Source organism: Acipenser ruthenus, chromosome 42, assembly GCF_902713425.1.
Source record: "Acipenser ruthenus chromosome 42, fAciRut3.2 maternal haplotype, whole genome shotgun sequence".
Lineage (NCBI taxonomy): Eukaryota > Metazoa > Chordata > Actinopteri > Acipenseriformes > Acipenseridae > Acipenser > Acipenser ruthenus.
The window spans coordinates 5,641,102-5,655,134 of NC_081230.1; the positions used below are offsets into that span (position 1 = coordinate 5,641,102).

At 40.7% G+C, this 14,033-nt stretch overlaps 1 protein-coding gene across 1 annotated transcript in view; it reads right to left on the minus strand.

Annotated features, from left to right (window-relative positions):
* LOC117966963 (signal transducer and activator of transcription 5B-like) overlaps window positions 1-13,787 on the minus strand; it is a 52,918-nt gene extending 39,131 nt beyond the window's left edge. The window contains exon 1 of the mRNA XM_034913937.2: window positions 13,477-13,787. The gene's annotated coding sequence lies outside the window, so the exon portion shown is untranslated. The remainder of the gene's footprint in view (window positions 1-13,476) is intronic.
* Between the last annotated feature and the right edge of the window lie 246 nt (window positions 13,788-14,033).

The window sequence follows — 14,033 nt, forward strand, 5'->3', positions numbered from 1 at the left end:
GAGTGCAGAATTTCAGTTTTATCAGCTCAGCGTTTTTAGGAACAAGGAAGCTTATGTGCGTGTCGCTGAAACCAAATTTGTGAATTACAGGCCTTTCTGTAAATCTTCATAAAAGAGGGCAGCGAAACTCTATAAATCATCATTTAAATTGTACAACTCAGAACTCAAGCCAGAAACTAATGTGAATAAATGTGCTACTGGTGGAAAAATATGTGACTTCATAACACAAGGCTTTTCTTTCATTTGTTTATTTACAGATTAACTGAAGTGGATCCAATAAGAAAGCAAGAAAATGTACAAACGAGAGGATGCCATTCAGCCCATCGATGCTCGTCCGGTTCCTAGTAGCTGATCTTGAAAGATGCAAATGATTCAGCATCAACAGCTTGACCAAGAGTGTATGGTAAAAGTTGCAAAATCTAGGAAGTTCACTGTGTAGTGTGACAGACAGACACAGAGAGCGAGAGACAGAGAGACAGACAGACAGAGACACACACACAGACAGAGAGAGAGAGAGAGACAGACACAACATAAGCGTCCCCATTTTTTTAATCAGGATCGGAAAGAATCTACAAATATAAATGACAGTCTCAGCAGTCCAGGCACCTGCCGTTATTACGCACTCAATTTAAATTTAATGTGTAAAAATACACATAGCAATTTTGCTGCCCAGCTTGTCTGCCTCCTCTAAAACTTCCACTAACAACTAGAATACAATGTCTTCAGTTACTAGGAAACTGTACACAAGAAAAACCAACAACATTATCCAATCTCTGGCTAGCCGTGTTGTCTTTGCAGACAATCACAGCAAGAATAAGAAAGACTCAAAGCTGCACAGGTTGAAGCGTAACACCCCAGTGCAGCTACAAATGCAACTGGAACCATCGTCAGAGGCAACCGCTAAAAAAAGATGCCTATAATATGAAACAACCTGTTTTATAACTTAGTAATGCATTTTCAAATTGTATTTCTGTATGGGTTTATAGAAGTTTTAACATGTTCAGTGTGCAGGGCAGCAGTGTGGAGTAGTGGCTAGGGCTCTGGACTCTTGACCGGAGGGTTGTGGGTTCACTCCCCAGTGGGGGACACTGATGTTGTATCCTTGAGCAAGGTACTTTACCTAGATTGCTTCAGTAAAAACCCAACTGTATAAATGGGTAATTGTATGTAAACTAATGTGATATTTGTATAATGTGAAATAATGTATAATGTGATCTCTTGTAACAATTGTAAGTCGCCCTGGATAAGGGCGTCTGCTAAGAAATAAATAATAATAATAATAATGTTCACCGAGTTTAAGAATGTAATGTTACAATGTAAGTAACGTAATTAATTTGTCAGTGTGGTACCTCGATAAAAATGCGCTGAGCTGATAAATAACCTTGTAGAACACACGCGTGGCTGTGCAGGAGTTCAAAGTAACAATGCAGTTCAAATGGAATGCTCTTTTTTAATGCCTGTCCCATTACCATAAAAGATTGTACAGTATTTATAGAGATTACACATGACTTCGAGGTAATGTTGCATTTTACCGCCTGAAAATACATTTTACTCTCCGAGTATTAAAACGAGAGGGTAAGTTACTCCCAGACCCAAATACTTAACTGGAGCGCTGGACATTGTTGTGTGGAATTGTTATTAAAAGAAACTCTGTGCTCAATCTGTGCCCATCTTGTTTCTGTGCTTTAAAGTGTTGGCTAGGGTGAACTCGGTCAACTTCTTTTCAATATTTTAAAGACTTCAATCTTTGCAGCTGTCTAAAGATTTCTCTATCACCCAGACTCTCGGGTTTCCTGTGATAAAACTAAGAAAATGAGATTAAGGGCTATTTATCATTGAAACATTCTACATGTATCTGTCGGTTAAACTGTTAAGGCTGCTACCCACCAGACGCGATGCGGCAAGCGGAACTGAGCAGCGCTGCGTCAAAATGAACAGACCCTATACTTTGAGGAGTATCACACAACAAGCGACGCGAGAGGGCTACGCAGGAGCGGAGCAGAATAAATAGGATTGAATCTGCACGTCAACTAGGGCATTGAGCAATCAGAGAACAGCTTCAATGCACGTGGTCCAGCAGGGTGAAGCAGTATCCACAATGACGGAGCAATCAGAGAACAGCTTCAATGCACGTGGTCCAGCAGGGGGAAGCAGTATCCACAATGACGGAGCAATCAGAGAACAGCTTCAATGCACGTGGTCCAGCAGGGTGAAGCAGTATCCACAATGACGGAGCAATCATAGAACAGCTTCAATGCACGTGGTCCAGCAGGGTGAAGCAGTATCCACAATGACGGAGCAATCATAGAACAGCTTCAATGCACGTGGTCCAGCAGGGTGAAGCAGTATCCACAATGACGGAGCAATCAGAGAACAGCTTCAATGCACGTGGTCCAGCAGGGGGAAGCAGTATCCACAATGACGGAGGAAACGATAATACCTGTCGTTGAAAAAATACCCAGAGCTTTATGACAAAGGGCATCACAATTATAAAGATTTGAAAGATAATATATGGGAGTCCATTTCGAAGGAACTGGATAAGCCTGGTGTGTATGATTTATTGCCATATGTGTTGAAATACCGTCGGAGAAGACACTCGTAATTTCCACGTCATGTTGACGAATATGTACCAGTCTTGATCATAGTTTTGTCAATAGCAATTTTTAACAGTTGTGTAGATCTGGCAGTTTTCAAACCTGTCACATCGCCTCTGTGTCGCTTCTGGTGTGTATGGTCACGTCGCTGCGAAAGTGTCTCTCACCAATTACAAAATCACATCGCGGCTGGTGTGTTGAAAATACATATGGCCATTTTTCATAAGACTATGGGGTCTCCCAGTGCACCCTGGGAGCACAAATATCAAAGTATCATACTGCAAATAACCTCAATAACACACTTACTATAAATTCTGTTACACAACATTTCAAAAGGGTGCTACAACCCTGACAGGAGAATACAGAGCTCAATTAGGATGAAGAAACATGGCCCTTTCTACAGCAGGGGCAGGTGAGAGCAGCTTGGGATGAAGAAACATGGCCCTTTCTACAGCAGGGGCAGGTGAGAGCAGCTTGGGATGAAGAAACATGGCCCTTTCTACAGCAGGGGCAGGTGAGAGCAGCTTGGGATGAAGAAACATGGCCCTTTCTACAGCAGGGGCAGGTGAGAGCAGCTTGGGATGAAGAAACATGGCCCTTTCTACAGCAGGGGCAGGTGAGAGCAGCTTGGGATGAAGAAACATGGCCCTTTCTACAGCAGGGGCAGGTGAGAGCAGCTTGGGATGAAGAAACATGGCCCTTTCTACAGCAGGGGCAGGTGAGAGCAGCTTGGGATGAAGAAACATGGCCCTTTCTACAGCAGGGGCAGGTGAGAGCAGCTTGTTTAGCTGCTATTCCTGGTATTCTGTACCTTCACAGTAAAGTCAGGATATCCAAATCCAGCACTGTGGGGCCCACAGTTGTGTATGAATTCTACTGCTTATCTCAAGATTATCAAGGAGGGCCAGTCTTTTCTTGGTGAACTTGGAGAATGGCTAAATGATTCAGCATGTCTTGAGTCATGGTGCTGTAGTATTTACCTCATATTTCATAATTGCTGGAATTAATTTAGTCCACCGTGTTTTAAATGTGAATATACACTTATTTTGCTGTCAGTCTCCCTAATATCCACGCATATGTTTCAAACCCGACACACAAAGAAAAGGTGCACTTAAAAAGATCTGGAATAAATAACTAAAGGTATGAAATACAGGCTTTATATTATTTAAGAAAACAGTTTTTATTTTTTCAAAACCTTTAATAGTTTGGATCAGCACTAAAGTTTATGTAGGCAGGGTAGTGGCAAAACGAAGTACCCTAAAAATCAATAAGGGTGCATTGCAAACAGCTAACAAAGTAAATGGCGTGCTTTCTGTACCCCTGTGTTTGTGACAGTCAGTGTTAACAGTGCATGCTATGAGCAGTGCACAGTAATGTGTCCCTGCGGCACTGCATGGGTTCTGGAGCTCTCTCAGGCTCAAACTGTATCCGAATGAGAGGGAAGCACCCGAGTCACATTCCCCTCCAGTCTGTGCAGAATGATAAGAGACCGGAGAGAAGGGTGTGCTTTTTAAATCCACAGTAAAGGCCTCTGAAATGGCATTCTGCTTATTTGTCATTTTTAAAGACGTTTCCTTTAGGGCGGGAATGAACACGTGTTTTTTATATTATTCTTTCACAATTCAGACAAATATTATTTCATTTTAAATTAACTGGAAAACAAAAGTATGATTCATACCTTATTGCAAGCACTTCTGCACAGTACAATGTTATTTATTTCAGATGTCATTTTTGTATCTTTTTGGTACAGATTAGAGAAGTCATTGGACCCATCTGTGCGCATGTTTGAAAACATCTGCTGTTATAAAGCTTCCCACCATAAAAGCATAGCAAAGTGCAATACAGCATAGTGAAATCATGGTAAAGCAAATGGAAGCATTGTAAAGCCCAGAAAGGTTTGGTAAAGCATATTTTAAAACAAGGCAAACCAAGAGAAATGCATATTAAAACCTTGGGGGAAACTGCAAAAATATTGTGCAAATTCACCATGGTATTTAAAGAAAATTCCAGTTTGAAGCGTCTTGCTGTCTGTGCACGGCAGTCATTAGGGGAAGCAGCTTGCTGGTTTCTTACAGGAAAGAAGGCCTGAAGGCTGAGGGCAGTTTAACTCTCCAGGTGACCATGCTCTGTGAAGGACTGCACACAGGCACTGCATTAACCTGGTGTCGTACCAGATTCAAATGTTACAAAAATACATCTGTTTAGGATTTGAGACCTACGTAGTGAATGGTTGTCTGTGGTGTGGAAATCAGGGAATTATCTTGTTAGCTACAATCCCTTTTCAAATGTCACACCCTCTGTTTTGAGTTCTCTCTGCAACGCTCCCTGGTTCTCTCTGCAGGCTGTGACGAAGCACTGCCCTCTTCCTGTTTTTTTCTCAGTGTGTAACTGTGTGAAAATCTGCCTGCCGTTCACTAACAGAAACACTCGATTCTAACACAACTTCTTCTTATTGTTACATATTAACTCAAAGGTAGAACAAACAACATGTACAAAATGAATTCTTTCAGCCACTATTGGGAGCTGGTTTCCAATTCTTATTTCCTTTTTAAATCACATTTCTTCGATTTATTTTAGTTTGAGCTCTGCACGGTTCACAGCCATGTCTACTGAAGACTCTTCTCTCTCCTCTCAAGGGCTCTTTGCATTGGCAGTATGATAAGAGGGTGTGATTAATCTGATTATTAGTCCCTCCTTCAACAGCTGTGTGAGGCTCTCTGCTTGTATGTGTTCATTGGCAGATTTTCTGTTTCTATTCCTGCACTCTGGTGTTTTCATTTATAGCTTAAGAACATAAGAAGAAGATAAGAAAGTTTACAAACGAGAGGAGGCCATTTGGCCCATCTTGCTCATTTGGTTGTTAGTAGCTTATTGATCCCAGAATCTCATCAAGCAGCTTCTTGAAGGATCCCAGGGTGTCAGCTTCAACAACATTACTGGGGAGTTGGTTCCAGACCCTCACAATTCTCTGTGTAAAACAAGTCCCTCCTATTTTCTGTACTGAAGGCCCCTTTATCTAATCTCCTTTTGTGACCCCTGGTCCTTGTTTCTTTTTTCAGGTCGAAAAAGTTCCCTGGGTCGACATTGTCAATACCTTTTAGAATTTTTAATGCTTGAATAAAATCGCAGCGTAGTCTTCTTTGTTCAATAGCCTTTTAAACTCAGCATAATTCTGGTCGTTAATTCTAGAGCAGCAATATCCTTTTTGTAACAAGGTGACCACAATATTCTAGATGAGGTCTTACTAATGCATTGTAAAGTCTTAACATTACTTCCCTTGATTTAAATTCAACACTTTTCACTATATATCCGAGCATCTTGTTGTCTAGAAGAAGACATTTCTGAGTCAATATAAACTCCTAGGTCTTTTTCATAGATTCCTTCTTCAATTTCAGTATCTCCCATATGATATTTATAATGCACATTTTTATTACCTGCATGCAGTACATTACACTTTTCTCTATTAAATGCCATTTGCCATGTGTCTGCCCAGTTCTGAATGCTGTCTAGATCATTTTGAATGACCTTTGCTGCTGCAACAGTGTTTGCCACTCCTCCTATTTTTGTGTCGTCTGCAAATTTAACAAGTTTGCTTACTATACCAGAATCTAAATCATTAATGTAGATTAGGAATAGCAGAGGACCTAATACTGATCCCTGCGGTACTCTGCTGGTCGCCTTGCTCCAATTCCTCTCACAGCGGTATTGCATGACTTCGGTCTCAATAAAATATCTGGGTTTTGAAATGAAACATTTGAAAAGGCTCTTCCCTACACTCACTTTATTAAGAGCTGTACCTGATATCGGGGTGGACCCCCGTGTGCCCTGATCTCTCTGTCTGTTCCCTCTGTCCTTCACTGTGTGCAGTCACAGCTCTCTCTCTAGGCTTTCCCTTTGCCATTGCTGATCCGCAATGATGACTCCTGGAGCATGACTGTCCTTGCTGCTGTGACACAATGTGCTCCCACCAGCACACCTCTTTCCAAGTCCGTTAGATCTTTCCTGTTTGCAATTGTGCTCCAGAGATCACATGATCAACCTAATTTGCATCTCTAATTCTGGGCGATGTCAAATCCAATCGGGTAGACAGGGCATTGTGGAGTAGTGGTTAGGGCTCTGGACTCTTGACCGGAGGGTCGTGGGTTCAATCCCCTGTGGGGGACACTGCTGTTGTACCCTTGAGAAAGGTACTTTACCTAGATTGCACCAGTAAAAACCTGTATAAATGGGTAATTGTATGTGAAATAATGTATAATGTGATATCTTGTAACAATTGTAAGTCGCCCTGGATAAGGGCGTCTGCTAAGAAATAATTTATAATAAGACGGTACCCTGGGGTGCGTTGTACCCGGGTCTCTCTCGTTCATTTTACTGCATGTCATGAAAACATTCCTCATGGCTCCCACACAACCGGTAAACATAAAAATAGCACAGGTGGACACTCCAACAGCTAACCCACCAAAAGCAGAAGACAAGTTAGGCAAAGATACACAGGCTTAGCAGCAGAACCCGTCCTAATGATCTTCAGTCAGTGACGCATCATTTCAGACAACTTTATTAGGATTGTACTATAATGCTGCCTTACAAACGCTACAGTAATACAGCAGGTTAACCTACTACATACAGTAGATCTCTTCTCAATGCAATAGCGACAGGGTGTTTTCATTTAGTGGGATCTGTGTTTTGATCAGCAACACAGAATACTAGTTTCAATGCCTGCATTTTTTAGCAGAGATAAGCGACTGCAGCAGGACAGTCTACTTATTCTACAAGTGGGTTTGTTTCAACAAGTCATTTCATTTTCAAATGTTTCAGGTAAGTGAAGAAGCCTTTTAACTCTATTATCATTTGTAACAACGTTGGGATCTTGCTTGTGCAATGTCCTGTGAACTGCAGACCTCAATCCAATAATGTTTTAATCTGGTGGATTTGCAGGGGGTACTCCAGGGTACTGCATTCAGTCTCATATGAAATGGTGTGTGTGACAGACAGGGTCTCTCCAGACACCCCCAGAAATTCCTTTAACTAGACAAGTGGCTCTCAAGACATGTGGAGACAGACAGACAGACAGACAGACTCCACATCCCCCCAGACTGAAGTGTTACAGAGCCCCCGGCTCATTACCTTTGCTGTCCGTATCGCAGCAATATATTTTTCAACACAATCCTGATTTACTGTGGAATGTTCACCAGGAGAAAGATCATTTTTCCTCATCGCAGTGTATCCAGATCACATTCCCTCCTGCAACAATGCTGGTGGTTGAAATGAGTAGGAACAGAAAACCAGCATTGTTTCAGGAGGTAGTTAATAACTCAAACTAAAGAAGGTTCTGGGCAAGTTTCATCCTGACTGCATTCGTGGTGTTCCAGATTTATGCAAAACTCAATTTTACCGTGGAGGAAATTGCTCATAAAATATACACAAAATCAGTATTTCTTCTTGGTTTTGAAAGCAGCACAGGTGAGCTGGCATTACAATCTGGGAGTTGTGTAGAGACCAAAACAGGTCTGGCAGGTTTGGACCTGCAGGTGATCTGGAATAAATGCCAGTCTCCTCTTCAAAATAAAACCCTGTAATGCAGTACCAGGATAATGCAGTAGTTTCCAAACAGACTGTCAAGACTAATATCGACTTGTTCTTGCTCTTATTGTATTACTTGTATTGTAACACTTGAAATGTATTTGTTTACGATTGTAAGTCGCCCTGGATAAGGGCGTCTGCTAAGAAATAAATAATAATAATAATAATCGAACAGGCAGTGAAAACACTGCCCCACCCAGTCACACTGGAGCTGCTGATGTGAGGAGGAGCGCAATTACTGTATATCACATGTGTGTGCAGGGAAAATTACACCGAGATGTCATTAGGTACACAAATGAGTGAAGTATATGGACTCCTTGTGTTCTCAAGATGTAAAAACTGGTAATGAAATCAAGAGAACTGCTTATTCAATTGTCATGAAACTTGGTGGTAACATTATTTTGTGTAAGTAATTGTGACAATACCATTGGGCACATACGTAGCTCTAACTCTTTACAGTCGTTATCTATCTCAGTTATTACTATGTGATTATGGTGCAAAGTCTGAAACAATTTGGACAATTCTTTTGGCACAAGAGCTATAATCCCTGAATTATGTTTATGTAAGTAGTGTGACAAGGCAGGGAAGGGGTTAATATCCTCCATGCCAGAAATGTATATTTGTTTAATTATTGTTTAATTAGCATTTATTGTTTAATTATCACCTGCACCTGGCTGCCATTGTAAGTTAGAGCCAGGTGCAGGGTTTTTATAGAGAGCAAGCAGTCTTCTTGAGGCTGCTGTTGCTGTGTGAAGGAACCCGATTGAAAGTGTGCTCAGTCGTATCAGGAAAAGGTACTGTGTATAGTCCTTTTGTGTATTATTTCTTAAAAATGGTCTGCTTTGTATTGTTTTGTAGTCAGGGTGTTCCTATGTGTAGTAAGCACTCAATTAAAAGGGGCAAATGAACCGAGAGTGAGCCCGGTTTACAGCAGCTTCGCATCACATTGCTTAGTTTTTCCCCCGTTGTGTTGTTTGAAATCATTGTCAGTGGTTTAGGTTACAATTCCTCGGATATTGTGGGGTTTTGTTGATAAGTCACGGGTGAGTTAAGGAGCTGCTCTTCAGTTCTGTTTGCCTGCCACTGGCATGTCTAATGTCAAAATGTTTTAATAGCAGTAAGCGCCAGCAAAAGAAACTTGATCCATACATATTATAATATATAGTTTTTTAAATACGCAATAAAACGTTGCAGTACTCAAAAGGTACTTTGTAATTTAATAAATGTAATACAGTAATATCGTACAAGCAGTACATAAGGCAAAGCAACAAAAACATCGTGGACTTACTTGACTGATGAATCTTGAGTGATGTCAAGCATTTCGTTTTGTCGTATCATGAGCAATTAAAAAAGCAATTTTGTTTTGGTCCTCCCTGTTTTAAATTCCATGAATTTTAAAAAATCTACAACGTACTGTATGGAAATCGGAACTGAAGCGAGTAGCCACACGTGACCCACAACCTGCCTGGCAGACACGTCAAGATTAAATCTAATTATGAGTGGCAGAGGCTAGCCGCAAACTTGCATCGTGTAGCCAATACAAATACAGTAAAACTTGACAGACAGGGTGATTGCAGGTGGAAGACACACAGAAGCCCACCCATTTTGAGGCTACATTAGCCAATAGCAATGCAGTAGACCCTGGAAAGCATGACGTAGACTCTTCTGAATCGTTACACCCTTTAGTAGTTGGTCTTTGTTTTCAGTGTTGATTTTTAAGAATCGCACAAAATATATCATTCAACACTGAAGTAAAGGATTTATTTTGAGCAGACTAAGGCTGAAAAAAAACATACAGATATAACCTTGCAATTAATATGAAGCCCAGTAATCATTGAATCATCGGATTCAAATGAGTCAACTCTGCGGTTTGAACAATCGCCCCTCCCAACTTTTAGCTGAAAGTAAAATATTCACCATTAATTTCTGGTTTTTAATAACCAAAAATAATGCCTGAGTGGAAATATCGAGGCTCACGTAACACAGCAGCCTGGTAGTGGTTCTGTGCATTACTGATTAATGCTACCTCTGCGATAATGCTTGTGTAGGGTTGACATGTACTCTCTATTGTTTTGGCTAGGTTACAGTATTTGCACTTTTCAGATTATTGTTTTAATGTTATTAGTGTAGAATTAATACAGCATAAAGTGATTATTAGTTGGTAGTCTGTTTTGTAGTGTGCAGCTAATGCTACTGTAGCTTTAACTGGAAGACCTTCCGCACTGTGATGTGGCTGCTGAACTGTTTTGAGTTAGGTTGTGTCTTGGACTAGGGAGAGAGATCGTTACCATGGGGCACCCGTCTCATTGGCTCTGGTACTCCTGTGAGTTAGGGAGGCAAAACCGTCATGGAATGTTTGTCCTCATCGCACTATAGTGAACTCTACTGGTCAAGTGCCTGGTGAGCTCAAAGCGGACACCTGCAGGGCTGGCCTGTGTCCACTAAGGGCCGACAGCTCCCATCTGCTGTGGAGCTCCTGGGTGTAAAGAGGCGATTGGCTCGGGGATCTGAGGACGCACACTGACCTTCAGTTCTCCTGAGCTGTTTTAGGCACTGCTGCACTGAGGGAATTGGACATTCTAAATTGGGGAGGAAATCTGAGAAAATAATTGGGCCCTCTAAAGAAAAAGAACAGTAAAATCAAGGTTTTTAGCGTTGAGAATAATGAATGCATGAAATAGGTTACCAGGAAGCAACACGCAGTGCTGTCTTACAGGCCTGTAATGATAATGCCTGTAGGTGTTTCCTGAGAAATGGACTGTCAGGCAGCTTTACAGAAATACTGCTGTGACTAAGGCCATGCCTCATGTTTCATTTCTCTTTTGCTTTCTGGCAAATAAAAGATGTCACATACAACCTCCTGCAAGCTGCATTCAGGAGAGGGTTCAGTTGGGCTCAGCCTACCCCATATAAAACACATAGTTGTAAGCATAGTTTGACCTCTGTATAATGCAGTCATTCTGAGTGCTTCTGATCTCAAATGCTGTGAGCTCAGGGGCTGCTCTTCAGCTCTAGCACATCAATACCATACATCCCACGGCTGCAAATTCAAACTGAGAGCGATCAGGAAAAAGCTGAAGACTGTGATGTATACCACAGTATGTACATAATAGTATAGAATACAAAATAGCAATCAAATGTTTAGTCATGATTTGCAGTTCTTATACATGCAAAACAGATGGAGAGATATACAGACACACAGAACACCCCCCCCCCATCCCCCCCACCCCCCCCCATCATATCTGATATCCTCCACTACATCAGCCAACTATAACTTGTACATAAGATATGATGCTGAAGCTGGCTTCTTATTTGCATACAGCCAGTGTAACACAAATTGACGAAGTAACTGGGGTATTTCAGGGGTTAAATCAGGCCACTGATTTCAATGTTAATTCACACAGAGGGGAAACCCCTCCACATCCCCCATGTGAATTTATCCAGACCCAAAATGGATTTTGAAACAAAAACAGCCCAGATTTTTGTATGATTTTTGTCTGAAAATCTGTTTTGGGCCGGTATAAATACATATGGGGGACGTAGAGGGGATCCCCCTCTGTGTGAATCAACTTTGAAATAATTAGCCCAAAGCGATTTTACCCTTGAAATACCACAGCTGCTTATTTAATTTGTGTTACATTTGCTGTATGCGAATAGGAAGCTGGCCGAATAAGATGCCAACTTAAGCATAGTTACATAAGATCACGTTGCATGAGGGATGACAAAGCGGTTAAGCTGACACAAAATAAATAGAATCGCCAGCCTGAGGCCTCATTACTACAAGTAATACCCATCCATGCCGCGGGAACAAAGCTAGGCTATGTTAATGAACTATTCGGTATTTTCCGCAGGCAGAAGAATAGGGAAAATAACAACTAATGCAGAATTATTATTTTTTACTGGCGTAATAACAGCATCTATAAAAAAAATATGACAACTTTAGAAACCGCAGAACAATTGGATTCAAACGAGTGTAAATATCCACAGCTCTGATAAAATAAAAATTTGAATACTTTTCTTTTTTTGCGGTGGTATACAGTATCAAGACGTATTCAAATGATATCAAACGGCATCTCAAATATAGACTCGCGGTCAGACTGTGACAAATGAGATACACTGTTTACAGACTTTAGTTACAGGCGTGTGACTCGCCTGTCGTTTTATAAATGAATAGCATTGCTGCGTTTGATGTCGTTATTAAAATTCATATCTGAAACGGACCCTACAGCTTTATGCAATGCGTATTTACCAAAGTGTGTTTTGAAGTGCAATTAATTTGCATCCATTTTGACAAAGTCCAATACACATTTTTATATCAATAAAACTATCCCAAGCCTTAAGAAAAGTGTGTTCTGTAATAAAACTAGGCTGTGTCGGATTTGAGGTTCGCTCGCGGTGTGTTGCGTGTGTTTTACTCCACCAGGATTTGACTAATACTTCCATAAAGAACACGCGCACACTCCACGCGTGTTTACGACCCTCACAGAGCACTGTCTTACAAGCGTGTTTGTGTTTTTTTTCATCTTTCCCCACTGGGCGGAACACACTTTTTACTTCATAAGTTTGTTTTAGTTTTTTGCTTACATATAGACATTCTTAACTGTAGTAGTAGTAGTAGTCGTAGTCGTAGTAGTAATAATAATAATAATAATAATAATAATAATAATAATAATAATAATAATAATAATAATAATAATAATATCATTCATAAAACACAGTTTTAAGACTGTCACGTCCTCGGCCCCGCATTGGTTCCCTACGTACTGTTCTCGTTTTGGTTTTGCTGGCTGTAGACTTTGTGCTGTCGCTTCATTTTGTGTAATCATTTAGACAACATTCCCGATAATGAGATATTTCAACGCGTACATTTTATATCTGTATGAATGGCTGCTCATTGGTATGCATTTGACTGGCACGGTGCCATTCATTTCAATGTTTACCCTAATAACATGAACATTATTAAACCTGTCCTTTATAATATATAAACACTACAAATAAGTTACGCAGGCTAACCACAATTACTTAAAAACATTCTACAATTTGAAACGGTTTTGTTTTTTATCTGACGTGAATTGCCACTGTCAGCATTTAATAAACCGAATGACGATTCCACCTTCAGAAAATGTATATAAATGCGTCAGTGTGCCATTTTTAGTACCGTACTGTGATAAATAACATTTAACAATTGTAATAGTGTGAGTTTGTACTGTACATGTACTGTACTCAATACAGAGCTGCGATGTTTTTTAGTATTCATTTAATGTTAAGCAGCCAGTAAAAACAAAGTAACTTCAGGTCTTACCTCAAAGCAGTGAGGGTTGATTTTGTTCGCCTCCTCTCCTGTTCACCGAGGAAGGTCGTTCTTTAACACGTCGCGTCCTTCCGCCACATTAGCACTTATATGTGTTCATGTTTGCAGTTCAGCGATTATATGGTGGTGTTTGTTGAAAGTATTTAGAATATCGGATTCTCCGACACGGAGGTTAAAAAAAAAACCCAAACAAACACAAGTTTTGAAGATAGCTGAGAACGAAATGGTGTCTGCTTCTTGTAAGACTGAAGCGTAATATTTCCTGCTCAAGTGTGCATTCTCTTGATTTCGGTTTCGTCTCGATTGGCTGAGGAGTTCAGTTGCTTAACCCTGACTGCACCGGGCGCTTATGAGTATTACAACAACGTGAAAAAAAAAATAAACTTTCTCGCAGGAACATCAAAACTCGTTTGGTTCGAGGGTGGGGGGCATTCCTGTACCCGAACAGGTTCAGTAGAGTTTTTTTTTAGTCGACTGTTTAGTCCTAGCTGCTAAAAAGAATGTAGGTGAGAACCCCACCTGTGCTAGAATGGTTCTAGTACTTTTCT